Consider the following 13,522-nt stretch of genomic DNA (forward strand, 5'->3'; position numbering starts at 1 on the left):
GACCTGGTTGGATGATTTGCACTCTCGAACCCTCTCCCGGTCCCTTGGTAAGGCCTCTGGTTAAAGATGGGTCTTAATATTGTATAAGGTGGATCCTCCATCCTGCTCCTCGTGGCAGGGGCGCGTAGATGTGAGGGGGCGAGCAGCGACCAAGTTACTTCACTGGTGCAAGGCCCCCTGTGGGAATCCAGGCCTGCTGCGACTCCATAGGTTTTCTGCTTTACAGTCATTATATGCAGTTCTTATGTTCCTCTTAGTTTGAATAATAATGTCTTGCTTCTTTCCTTTTAGGTATGGAAAGGTATTTTGGTGTTGTCATGCAGTTTGAAGATGAGTATGGGCCGGTAGGCGAAAGCGCTGTGTGTGCGATGCCGTCCGGTGATTAAGGCGCGATGCGCGGCGCTGTTTTGCCTTTTATATTGCTAACCTGTGTCTTTTCTCTCCTTGCATGTTGCGATGTTCCACGTCGAGCGCCGTAATGATCCAGCAATGATACTGACCAGGAGATGACTACCCAGGTAAGAATTGTGTGGCTTTCTTCATTCGGGAGGAAACATGAGTAAACACTTACTAATGCTGTATTTCTTTCTCCTCTTTCCAGGTTATGGTATTCCAGGATGCATGCAGTGCCGGATGATGGAGTTCGTACCTTCAGGTGAGTGGATTGAAGACAGAATACTGTTCCAGGTAAGTTTCGTAGTGTTCTTTCTCTCTCTACAAGTCCTTGGTTTCAGGTAAACTGGCATCAAAGAACTGGACACAGTGAGCGTTACGCTGCCCACAGCAGAATAACGCAAAGCATGTTCTGCTGTTTGGGTGCGGTTTAAATAGTCTCAGGTAAACTAGTCCAGGTAAAATAGTCCCAGGCCTGCCACACCCAAAGTAGTCTAGGTAAAGTAGTCCCAGGCCTGCCACACCCAAAAGACCAGACCGCATAGCTCAGTTCCTTGTAACTGAGCTATGTGTGTGCCTCCATGTTGGCTGAACCCCCCCAAGTTAAATAGTCCCATTCTAATTTTGGTCTTCATGATGGTTATGAGCCTGGCGCCAAAGGTGCCAGGACTGACTCCAAGAGAGCCTTGGATGAGGTTTTAAGGCCTTTGACCTGGATCTAACTGGAAGGCTGACTTGCCAGTGAGGGTCAGGGGCAAGGGTCATGACATCTCTTCGCTGTTCTTTGGTTTCTCGTTCTCAGCTCTTTGTCAGATGTCTGCGTCTGCAGCCGCTATGTTCAGAAGGCATTCAGACTTCCCATTGAGGTAGTCTCAGTGCTGTTCCTTGGGCATCCTGCCCACAACTCTGCATGCGTGGTTGCACCACTACCAGGTACCTCTTCCTTTTCCTTCTGTTCATACCGCTTCCTTTCAAGTACTGCACACCGGGCCGTAGGCATCTCACACACTGCTGCTCTGGTTCTTCGAAAGGAACTGGCTCCATGATCTGCTTGAGCTCCACATCTACCAGGCATGACAGGGTCAGGGGGCTTCCGATGCGCATAGCACTCTCCTTCTCTTCATCTGTTCTGACTCGTCGCAGTGAAATACACCTCCCCATTTAGACATTTTCCTTACTTTATCCAGATGGATTTCTTTTTACATTGCCTTCAGCCAAACATGATTCAACCATAATATTCTTCATAGAAGAGAGTCCCATATACAGGGCTATGGTTGTTGACTTAGAATGTTTCTCACAGGAACAGGAGCCCTTGTTCGCAAGGGGTGCGGGAGGAGTCTCTCCCGGTGATGTCCCACTTGCCTCGACTCCTAGGGAGGGTCTTACGGAGCGGGCTCACATCCCTAGTCTCGCTGGAGCAGTCTCCATCTAGGGGAGAAGGGATGAATGCGTATGATTGATCACTTCTCTTAAACACACTTATCACTCTTTCTCACAAACACACACAATACAGTACCATTTGCACTCACTAACCAACGCCTCACCTGCTCCAAAAATCACCTCCACACTCCACTCCAACATCCTACCTTCTTCTTGTCTCTTGGACCGCCACTTCCTCCTCCTCCGACCTCACCCACAAAACCCAAACTTTCCTGCTTGCTGGGGTGCCTTGTGACCCCGTCCCTATGCTCTGGTTGGTACATTGTCTCTGGCCAATCTGGTCCTGTCTTGCTCACCTAGGAGGTGTTGCAAACATTAGAAGTGTGAAAAACCTGAAGGTGTTTCACGACTCAGTGCCTGGGGATCCCTTATTCGGGTGGCCAAGAAAGGGCCATCACTATTGGATCCCAACCCTGGGGGTGGACAAGCGAGGGAGGTGAGGCAGGAGAAAGCGTGGCAAGGAAGCCATGTCTCCAAGAAGCCGGGAAAGTTCAGAGAAGACAGCAGAGGGGCTGGCTAATCCCTTTCCTCCATGCAACAGCAAACTACTTGTTTCCTCCCTGGGGACGCGAGGCCACCCGGGGAGGAAACAGTCTGAGGGGCAGGTGTGCAAAACCCGGACTTCGACAAGCTGAAAACAGAAGGGCGTGAGAAAGCAATCACAGCCTGTGAGTTCAAAGAAAGGGAGAGACCAGTTTGTGATACGTGTGATTGTGGAAAGCTGCAGAGTTACACACAAGGCTACGCATTGGAGGATAAAGACATTGAACTGAAAGCTTTAATGTATTTCGTCGGTGAGGGAGCCGATGAGAAACAAAGTAACAGAGTGGTGCTGTTTGAGAAGGCACATTGTTAAACGCTTTTTGAAAGATAACAGAACAGTGAATAACGAAAGCAAAATGTGTTGAAAGCCATTGAAGAAAAGGGCACAAGGGAAAGAGCATGCAGAGATCCTGAATGGCTAATGTGAAAGTAAACTGATAATTTTGTGAAACGAGGAAAAGAGTGGCCGTGGGCCTGTCCTAATGAACTATAGGCTTTTGTGAAATGAGGAACAGAGTGGCTGTGGGCCCACTCTGCTAAACCAAGTGCAAGAGGCACCGACATTGAGAAGTCAACCCTATTGTCATAGTGGTCACGCATAGGGGTGAGAATACTGTGCGGTTGCAAAAGTCTCTGGCAAGGCGATAATGATAAGGACCCTGCTGTCGCAGTGGTCACGCATGGGGGGTGATAATACAATGCGGTTGCGAAGGTCTCTGACAGGTGAACATTCGGAAAGAGAAGTACAGAGGTTGGGGAAGGACGTTCTCCCTGATCTCTGCGAAGCGGAGATGGTTTGCTAGAAAGTGTTTCAGCCAGGTTTAAGTGTTTGAAGACACACAAGGGCAGCCTGCAGAGTAACTAAGAAGGAACTTTGTGAATATCTGTTTGAGAATTGTGAAGCCGGGTGAGGGAAGCCCAAAAGAATCAATCGAAGAGAACCTTGATGCATGTTGAACTGACATTAAAATAGGCGAGGGAAGCCTAACAGATTTGTGGGAAATCTTTGAACTGTGCATACTATCCACCTTGAAGGAACTTTGTAACAACCCCAGTGAACTGAACTTGGGTAAGGGAGTGGTGAAGCACTTCCATTGCCATACTGACATTCTTTTGATACACTCTTTATTTTCATACATGTTCCCACACTTAGTTATTGTGAAACATGAGGGCAAGAATAGGTATCTGACACAGATTTTTCCTTTGTTTGAGTGGCTGACTTGGACCACGTTATTTTACCTTGATGGTCGAGACTACTCCCATTATAGAATTAGGGCCAGCTAGGAAGTCTCCAACCCCAGTCAAACTTAATAAAGGTGTTGAAACTTGTACCTTTTGTGTCTGTGTCCTTACTCGTGATACCATGTCTGCCTCACAGAAGTTACACATAGAGGGCTAAGCCATGTTGCTTTTCTCTTCGCAAGGCCGCTGTGAGGTAGCAATGGCAACCTGCGTTGCCGAGTGTCCAAGTGGTAAGGGGGCTGGAGTGGCTTCCGCTGAGGTGTGTAGTGTCTTGGTATGTATGTTATGCTCCAGTAAAAGTCCCTGGTGGTCTAGGTCATTGGCAGCGGTTTCAGTGCTTCACATCCCAGCAGTGCGAGTGTTACGTGCAACCTTGAAAGCCACTTAAGATCTCTGTTCCACTGCTCGCTGCCGTGTCCTGTCCACCACAACTCTGCAGCTCTGCTTGTGGTATATCCTGTGGGGGGCTGATGGGTCACAGTGCTGCAGGTGGTCTCCCAGTACTGCTGTTGCCTCACTATTGGTTCTAGGAAAACATGGGCAGCATTTGGAGCCATAGGCATGGGGTGATGCAAATTGATACTGCAGATAAAAAAAACTGGCACATGGCTAGAGGACATGAATTCAGACACTCCCAACTACCACCATCCCCCTCTGCAGTAGGAAAGGCTCTGGAATCGTCCCTGGTGGCCCACAGCTGGCGGAGAGGGTTTCCCATCCCCGGTTGACAAGGCCAGGCTAACGCCTTGCCTCACACCCAGAATCAGAAGGGTGGTGGTGAGACTAAATGGCATCTTGAAAAAGAACATTTCAAAAAGATGTTTGAAGTGGCCAGATGTGCTGTTCCTCATTCTAAGGATTTTGCACTGCTGATCAGGTAACATGATTCAGCCTGCATGAGATCCTCACCTGCAGACGATGCATTTACCGGAGGCTCTGATTTGACATTGCCTGATTTGACATTGCCTTTGAGCCAAGGCAATATCTAGCTAATGGATGATGTGATAATACAATTCTGTCAAGAGCTAGTCAAATTTGTGAACTGTATCCATTGGCTGATTCGAGAGAACCAGCAGCACTTGTTATTCTTTCCAGCATGGTATCTGGTTCACTGTCAAGGCCAACTGCAGAAAACATTGGGTATCGGCAAGGTGACCTGTGCTATTCCAGATGTTACTGGTAACAAATGCTCTACTTGGACCGCAAGTAGCTTTTGCTGGCCAGTGAAGGAGTAAGACAATACACTACCTGCAGGTCCTGTTGTGCGCAATCCTGCTTAGTGGGGTACTTGTTTACTTGTTACCCTTGTACTCAGTTGAAAAACTGACATATCAAAGATGAAAAAGTAGCATGCAGGAAGGGACTGCTGCAGAAATTAGGAATTGGCCATGGTGGACAAAGAGAAGTATATTAGTGTGGCAGTGAGGAAATAGCGGAAGTGCTTCATTGGCGTGTGGGATCACAAATTATCTAGGTTTTTTTCTTAATGCAAGTAAATGCACTTTGGGGCAAGTGCCATACATAGTAGGGCTTTGCCAGAGTGGACAATGCTGAGAATTAAAGGTTGTTGGGATGGCAGCACCTGATTCAGAGTGGGCTCAAAAGCCTAGTGTAATTAAGATTGTCCAGGGAGAAGATGCATTAAAGGTGGTCCCAAAGATTCAAAGTGGCCAAGACTACAAAAGAAAACTAATTTAACATTTTACTGTGCAACTCATATGTATATTCTAGACTGCAAGCAACATTGCAGTGCATAACAGTGAATGACCGATAGAAGCATGTGAAAGGTAAAGAACATGGTGATGTCACATGAATATGTGAAAGATGATTTGTATTACTAAATGGTGTCCCCCCCCAAAAAAATAGAGACAATGATTGCCCTTGGTCTCTGTATAAACACTGATGAGGGAGATTATCCAGTGGTCAAATTCTATAATTACACGTACGCCGTCTATTTTGATCTATCATTACACCACTATTGCAGGAAGGATGAGGAAATACATTGCATAGACAATCTGCCTATAAGAAAGACTATCAGGGTAATTCATAGAATTTCGCAGAAAAGTGTCGCAAGCGGCTGGCGCAGAGTGTCCGCGTGCGATTGTCTGCGCCAGGCACGTGCGCTAAAACCGATTTCCGCGCACAGCGTATTCATGGATTTTATGCTCCCAAACCAGCCGTGGCGCAGAGTATCGCAGCGACCCTGCAGCAGCGCCAGTAACGCCCCCAAGAACGCCCTCGCGCAAGGAAAAGCCATCAAAATCGCTAAATCATCGCAAAGGGCTGCACTAACCCTGGACCAGTTTACAGGGCTGCCAAACAAGGAACGCAAAGCGGGTAACGTGCATATCAGGGGTACGCGTGAAGTTATACACGCGATTAGCCAGGGTGCCAGGGTACGTGTATTTCAGGGGTGCGCGGGAAGTTCAACACGCGATAGTCCAGGGAACGTGTATTACAGGGGTACGCGGGAAGTTCAACACGCGATTGTCCAGGGAACGTGTATTACAGGGGTACGCGGGAAGTTCAACACGCGATTGTCCAGGGAACGTGTATTACAGGGGTACGCGGGAAGTCTTACATGCGATTAGCCAGGGCACGTGTAATACAGGGGTACGCAGGAATTATCACACGCGATTTGGCAGGGTACGTGAATTACAGGGTTGCGTGGGAATTATCACACGCCATTTTGCTGGGTACGTGTATTACAGGGGGGCGTGGGAATTATCACACGCGATTAGGCTGGGTGGGTCCTCACAGGTGTTCCCTGTACACCCTCCACGGCCCCTGCAGGCAGCCCACAAAACAGGGGACTACCCTGCACACCTGCTCATGTCCCCCTGCACCCCCACCCCCCAGCCACCAGGGGCACCCACCACCAGGCCCCCACCCATGTCTCCTACCACCCCCACCCCCCAGCAGTGCAGGGGCAGCCTCCACCAGGCCCCCACTCATGTCTCCCACCACCCCCACCACCCAGCCACCAGGGGCACCCTCCACCAGGCCCCCACTCATGTCTCCCAGCGTGCTACGTGTATTTCAGGGGTGCGCGGGAAGTTCCACTCGCGAATAGCCTGGGCGCGTGTATTTCAGGGGTGCGCGGGAAGTTCCACACGCGAATAGCCTGGGCGCGTGTATTTCAGGGGTGCGCGGGAAGTTCCACACGCGAATAGCCTGGGCGCATGCATTTCAGGGGTGCGCGGGAAGTTTTACACGCGATTTCAGCAGGGTACGTGTATTTCAGGGGTGCGTGGGAATTCTCACACGCGATTTGGCTTGGTACGTGTATTACAGGGGTGCGTGGGAAGTTACACACGCGATTAGGCTGGGTGGGTCCTCACAGGTGTTCCCTGTACACCCTCCATGGCCCCTGCAGGCAGCCCACAAAACAGGGGACTACCCTGCACACCTGCTCATGTCCCCCTGCACCCCCACCCCCCAGCAGTGCAGGGGCAGCCTCCACCAGGCCCCCACCCATGTCTCCCACCACCCCCACCCCCCAGCAGTGCAGGGGCAGCCTCCACCAGGCCCCCACCCATGTCTCCCACCACCCCCACCCCCCAGCAGTGCAGGGGCAGCCCCCACCAGGCCCCCACTCATGTCCCCTATCACCCCCACCCCCCAGTCACCAGGGGCACCCTCCACCAGGCCCCCACTCATGTCTCCCACCACCCCCACCCCCCCAGTCACCAGGGGCACCCTCCGCCAGGCCCCCACTCATGTCCCCTATCACCCCCACCCCCCAGCAGTGCAGGGGCATCCTCCACCAGGCCCCCACCCATGACTCCCACCACCCCCACCCCCCAGCACTGTGGGGCACCTGCCAGCAGGCCCCAACCCATGTCACCCACCACCCCCATCCCCCAGCAGTGCAGGGGCATCCTCCACCAGGCCCACACTCATGTCCCCTATCACCCCCACCCCTCCGCCACCAGGGGCACCCTCCACCAGGCCCCCACTCATGTCTCCCACCACCCCCACCCCCCCAGTCACCAGGGGCAGCCTCCACCAGGCCCCCACTCATGTCTCCCACCACCCCCACCCCCCAGCAGTGCAGGGGCAGCCTCCACCAGGCCCCCACCCATGTCTCCCACCACCCCCACCCCCCAGCAGTGCAGGGGCAGCCCCCACCAGGCCCCCACTCATGTCCCCTATTACCCCCACCCCCCAGTCACCAGGGGCACCCTCCACCAGGCCCCCACTCATGTCTCCCACCACCCCCACCCCCCCAGTCACCAGGGGCACCCTCCACCAGGCCCCCACTCATGTCTCCCACCACCCCCACCCCCCAGCAGTGCAGGGGCAGCCTCCACCAGGCACCCACTCATGTCCCCTATCACCCCCACCCCCCCGCCACCAGGGGCACCCTCCACCAGGCCCCCACTCATGTCTCCCACCACCCCCACCCCCCAGCAGTGCAGGGGCACCCTCCACCAGGCCCCACTCATGTCCCCTATCACCCCCACCCCCCCAGTCACCAGGGGCACCCTCCACCAGGCCCCCACTCATGTCTCCCACCACTCCCACCCCCCCAGTCACCAGGGGCACCCTCCACCAGGCCCCCACCCATCTCTCCCACCACCCCCACCCCCCAGCAGTGCAGGGGCAGCCTCCACCAGGCCCCCACTCATGTCCCCTATCACCCCCACCCCCCCAGTCACCAGGGGCACCCTCAACCAGGCCCCCACTCATGTCTCCCACCACCCCCACCCCCCCAGTCACCAGGGGCACCCTCCACGAGGCCCCCACTCATGTCTCCCACCACCCCCACCCCCCAGCAGTGCAGGGGCAGCCTCCACCAGGCACCCACTCATGTCCCCTATCACCCCCACCCCCCCAGTCACCAGGGGCACCCTCCACCAGGCCCCCACTCATGTCTCCCACCACCCCCACCCCCCCAGTCACCAGGGGCACCCTCCACCAGGCCCCCACTCATGTCTCCCACCACCCCCACCCCCCCAGTCACCAGGGGCACCCTCCACCAGGCCCCCACTCATGTCCCCTATCACCCCCACCCCCCAGCAGTGCAGGGGCATCCTCCACCAGGCCCCCACCCATGTCTCCCACCACCCCCACCCCCCAGCACTGTGGGGCACCTGCCAGCAGGCCCCAACCCATGTCACCCACCACCCCCACCCCCCAGCAGTGCAGGGGCATCCTCCACCAGGCCCACACTCATGTCCCCTATCACCCCCACCCCCCCGCCACCAGGGGCACCCTCCACCAGGCCCCCACTCATGTCTCCTAGCGTGCTACGTGTATTTCAGGGGTGCGCGGGAAGTTCCACTCGCGAATAGCCTGGGCGCGTGTATTTCAGGGGTGCGCGGGAAGTTCCACACGCGAATAGCCTGGGCGCGTGTATTTCAGGGGTGCGCGGGAAGTTCCACACGCGAATAGCCTGGGCGCATGCATTTCAGGGGTGCGCGGGAAGTTTTACACGCAATTTCAGCAGGGTACGTGTATTTCAGGGGTGCGCGGGAATTCTCACACGCGATTTGGCTTGGTACGTGTATTACAGGGGTGCGTGGGAAGTTACACACGCGATTAGGCTGGGTGGGTCCTCACAGGTGTTCCCTGTACACCCTCCACGGCCCCTGCAGGCAGCCCACAAAACAGGGGACTACCCTGCACACCTGCTCATGTCTCCCACCACCCCCACCCCCCACCATCCAGGGGCACCCTCCACCAGGCCCCCACTCATGTCTCCCACCACCCCCACCCCCCAAGTCACCAGGGGCACCCTCCACCAGGCCCCCACCCATGTCTCCCACCACCCTCACCCCCAAGCAGTGCAGGGGCAGCCTCCACCAGGCCCCCACTCATGTCCCCTATCACCCCCACCCCCCCAGTCACCAGGGGCACCCTCAACCAGGCCCCCACTCATGTCTCCCACCACCCCCACCCCCCCAGTCACCAGGGGCACCCTCCACCAGGCCCCCACTCATGTCTCCCACCACCCCCACCCCCCAGCAGTGCAGGGGCAGCCTCCAGCAGGCCCCCACCCATGTCTCCCAACACCCCCACGCACTGTGGGGCACCTGCCAGCAGGCCCCAACCCATGTCACCCACCACCCCCACCCCCCAGCAGTGCAGGGGCATCCTCCACCCAGGCCCCCACCCATGTCTCCCACCACCCCCACCCCCCAGCAGTGCAGGGGTATCCTCCACCAGGCCCCCACCCATGTCTCCCACCACCCCCACCCCCCAGCAGTGCAGGGGCAGCCTCCACCAGGCCCCCACCCATGTCACCCACCACCCCCACCCCCCAGCAGTGCAGGGGCAGCAGGCAGTCAGGCAGCAGCAGGTGGGAGCGTGCTCGGGCTCTGGGGGGCAGTAGTTCGGCCTTCCGGGCAGGAGCGTGGTATTCCGTGTGCGTACGCGTGGCCAGCTTGGTACGGAGTGATTTGGCACGTGAAAATCCTGCACGTCAGCGTGAAAACTGAGGAAAGGCCCTCAGCGCGTAAGCGCGTCTGTGACGTGACCCGCACAGGTGTTTCCCACACAGCACGTGATGACAGAGCACACGTGGAAAGACTGCACGTCAGAGTGTAATCGCGTGTGATTGGTGGAAATGGCCCTACCACCAGAAGTGACAAAGCGTGTGATTGGTGGAAATGGCCCTACACGCAGAAGTGACAAAGCGTGTAATTGGTGGAAATGGCCCTACACGCAGAAGTGACAAAGCATGTAATTGGTGGAAATGGCCCTAGCGCGTACACGCCGCGTAAGTGACGCTGGACGTGTGGGCCTGTATAAAAGGTACGTGTAGAACACGTTTTCCTTGTACGTGCTTTTCGTGGAGAGCGAGTGGGTGAATTCTGTACTTCTTGTCGTTTCACACGCGATTTACTTCACGGCGTTTCAAGTTCGTATTCCCTGTTATCTCTAACAGCTTTTTCTCTTTTACTGGTTTACCTGGGCCTGTTCCCTCAAACAGTGTTCCCTTCTACTGTTGTCCTGTCTCCTCAGACAGCTTACAAATCTTCTTTTGGCGGGGGTGTTGCCAACCAAACGTGCTCCTTTTACACGCTCGTTTACCAGGCAGACGGTGAGTCACGCACGTATCTAACATCTGTGCTTGCCCCGTGTGTAGCCTACCTCTTCAGAGGTCATTCTAGGCTGCGTGTGACACGCATACGTTCATTCTTGTGTTACTGGGTGCCACAGCGTAGTGCAGGTTTTTCTTTCTGCACACGTGGTCTAGGAGGGGTTGCGTGCACGTCATCTCCCTTTTTTGGGCCTCCTGTGCGTTGCGTGACCCGTCATCTTTCCCCAGGGGTTACATTCAGCCTTGCTAGAGCACTAGGGTACAATTACCATCTGGTACCCAACCCCTTTGACCCCCAATTGCCCAGGACAATAGTCTACATCCACTCCCATACGCACATTAACATCAGTGCCATGGCTGGGAGGCGAGGATTCCGTAAGGGTGGCAAAGGTGGAAGAGCCACAAGTGGTGGCCGTGGTGGATCCGGTAGGGGACGTGGTCGTAACTTGCAGGGTGAGCCTGTCCCCCATGTGTGGAGGACCAGTCACGGGCACCCATAATTCCCCCCTCCCCCCCTCCCGTTGAGGCTGATGTGGCTGACACCATCCATGCTCAGCCCTTGTTGGACCAGCCCATTGTGGCACCAGACCTGGCTGACTCCATGGCTGACTTCCAGGTCAGCAGGGCTACGACACGTGCGCTGGTGCACGTTGATGCCATCATGCCACGTGGATCTGGGGCAGCAAGGTCATCTGCTGCACCAAGGAGGCAGGGCGGAGAGGCTGCAGGGGCAGCTGCGGCTCCATCCACCCCAGCCCTCACACACCCAGCCAGGACAGTGTCGGTCCTAGTCCATGCTGCTGACATTCCCCCTGACACCATCACACTAGAGCCAATGCCTGCACCAACTCCCATGCTGAGTGTGCAATCCCACACTCCTGATACAGAGTCCACCAGGGCTCCTGCCCCTAGTGTCCAGAGCGGCGCAGGACACTCAGGATCACCACCACCTTCCAAGCGGAAGAGGAAGAGTGCTCGTCCGGCACAGGCTGATGCCCCAGACACTGCTACACAGTCCGGCCCGTCCAGGAAGCCCAGCTTCACGGATGACGGACTGAATGCACTTGTCGAGTATGTGTCCGGACATGACAACGAGATGGTCATTGTTGCAGGATCCAAGACCACACCTGCACAACGCCAAGCACACTGGCAGACTGTTGCGGACATCGTAAGTGCCCTTGGAATCGTGAGGCGCACAGCCAATGATTGCTATAAGCGCTGGAATGACCTAAAGCGCAGGGCAAAGAGTAAGCTGGCCTCAAGTCATGCCGCAACTCTAGTGACTGGAGGTGGGTCTCCAGTAGTAGACATGGAACTCACTCCACATGAGTCAGTCGCTGGGACCTACGTCACGGAGGAACAGATCCAAGGCGTGGGAGATCTGGCTGATTACGAGGCATTGTCCAGTGAGTGCACATGCATGTGTGTGTCATCCATGTGCATGGTGTGTGTGTGAGGGCTTCTGTTTGTGTGCCAGGTGAGAGTGTGTGCGCCTGAGTCGTATGGGTCAGCCATGTGCTTCATGCAATACTTCCTGTGCAGCTGCATTTGTCCATAGCAGTATCCCTTCTGCCAACAGTAGACATCTAGCCCAACTGCACGCCAGTTGCCCTTGAAGTGTCACCTTGCCACAACATTGTTGCTTATTTTTCACTGTTCATTCAGTCAGATTGTTTGCATTCCCCCACTTTTACTAGCCATGTCGCTGTCCACTAGTCACATGTCTGACATGGCAATGGTGAAGTGGAGTGACTTTGTTACCTGGATATCATTTGTACACACATGTCCCTGTGCAATTGGACCATTTCAGACTGGCAGCTCCAGGTGAAAAATCTGACCTGTTAGAATTAGAAAAGCAATTACATGCGGGAACTGGACTGAATGAATAGGTGCTGCCCTCCTCTCCATCTTCACTCAATAGCAATGGTACATGCCATTTGTGTGATGGCATGTGTGTTTCACCTGGCAATCACAGGCCAATGTGTGATGCCACTGCCAGGCAGCATGCAGAAAATGTGTTCATTTTCCATCTTGGTGTCATCAGTGTGTGCCATTTGCCTGCACTTCATACGCAGTGAGGGTGCATGCATGGGAGGGTTTTAGTCATGTGGGACATGTGTCAATCAAGTACTGGTTCTCTTGCTTCTCAGCCCTCATTGTGTGCCATGGTGCTAATGCCTGTTTCCATTTCTTTGTTTTCATGTCTTTGCAGGGGAAGACGCACCTGATACTGCTGGGGTTGTGGAGATGGTGCAGACCCAGGAGGGGTCCGAGGGCCGACCAACCACCAGTGAGGGACGTGGTGTGGTGGTGGGGGAGAACCCACAAGTGCTGCAGGTCGTGCTCTCAAGGGGTGTCTCTGGCTGCACCTCCCCCGAGCTGTAGTCAGGTGTTGATTCGGATGAGACCTACATGCCGTCGCAGGTGAGTGTTCCAGGGAGGGATTCTGTTCTGTCTCACCCACCTGCACCAGGGTCAGAACCCTCCATGGGGATGTCAGTGTTGGCAGCTACGCCTTTGGTGGTTACGGATGCAGGGTCACACTCCGCGACATCTGATCCTGTTCCTGGGCCAGCAGATCAGAGGGGGAATGCAGTCATGCAGCCTCAGGCAGTGCCGGCACAGCAAGGCGCAGTTCGCCTTGCCCCAGACAGGTGTGGTGCCCGCCGACGTGGTGGCCGTATGCCACCTGGCAATACCGCATGGGAGCAATCCATTTACGGTATGGCAACCCAACAGGCTGCATCATCCGAGATGATGGCTCAGGCCATGGATAGGGTGGCCACTTCCATTGTCCCCCCAGAAAGGCTGATGGAGCGACTAGAGCAGGCAACCGACTCCATCTGCCAGTCACAC

Source organism: Ambystoma mexicanum, chromosome 2p (assembly GCF_040938575.1).
Source record: "Ambystoma mexicanum isolate Mex_15411 chromosome 2p, UKY_AmexF1_1, whole genome shotgun sequence".
Taxonomy (NCBI): domain Eukaryota; kingdom Metazoa; phylum Chordata; class Amphibia; order Caudata; family Ambystomatidae; genus Ambystoma; species Ambystoma mexicanum.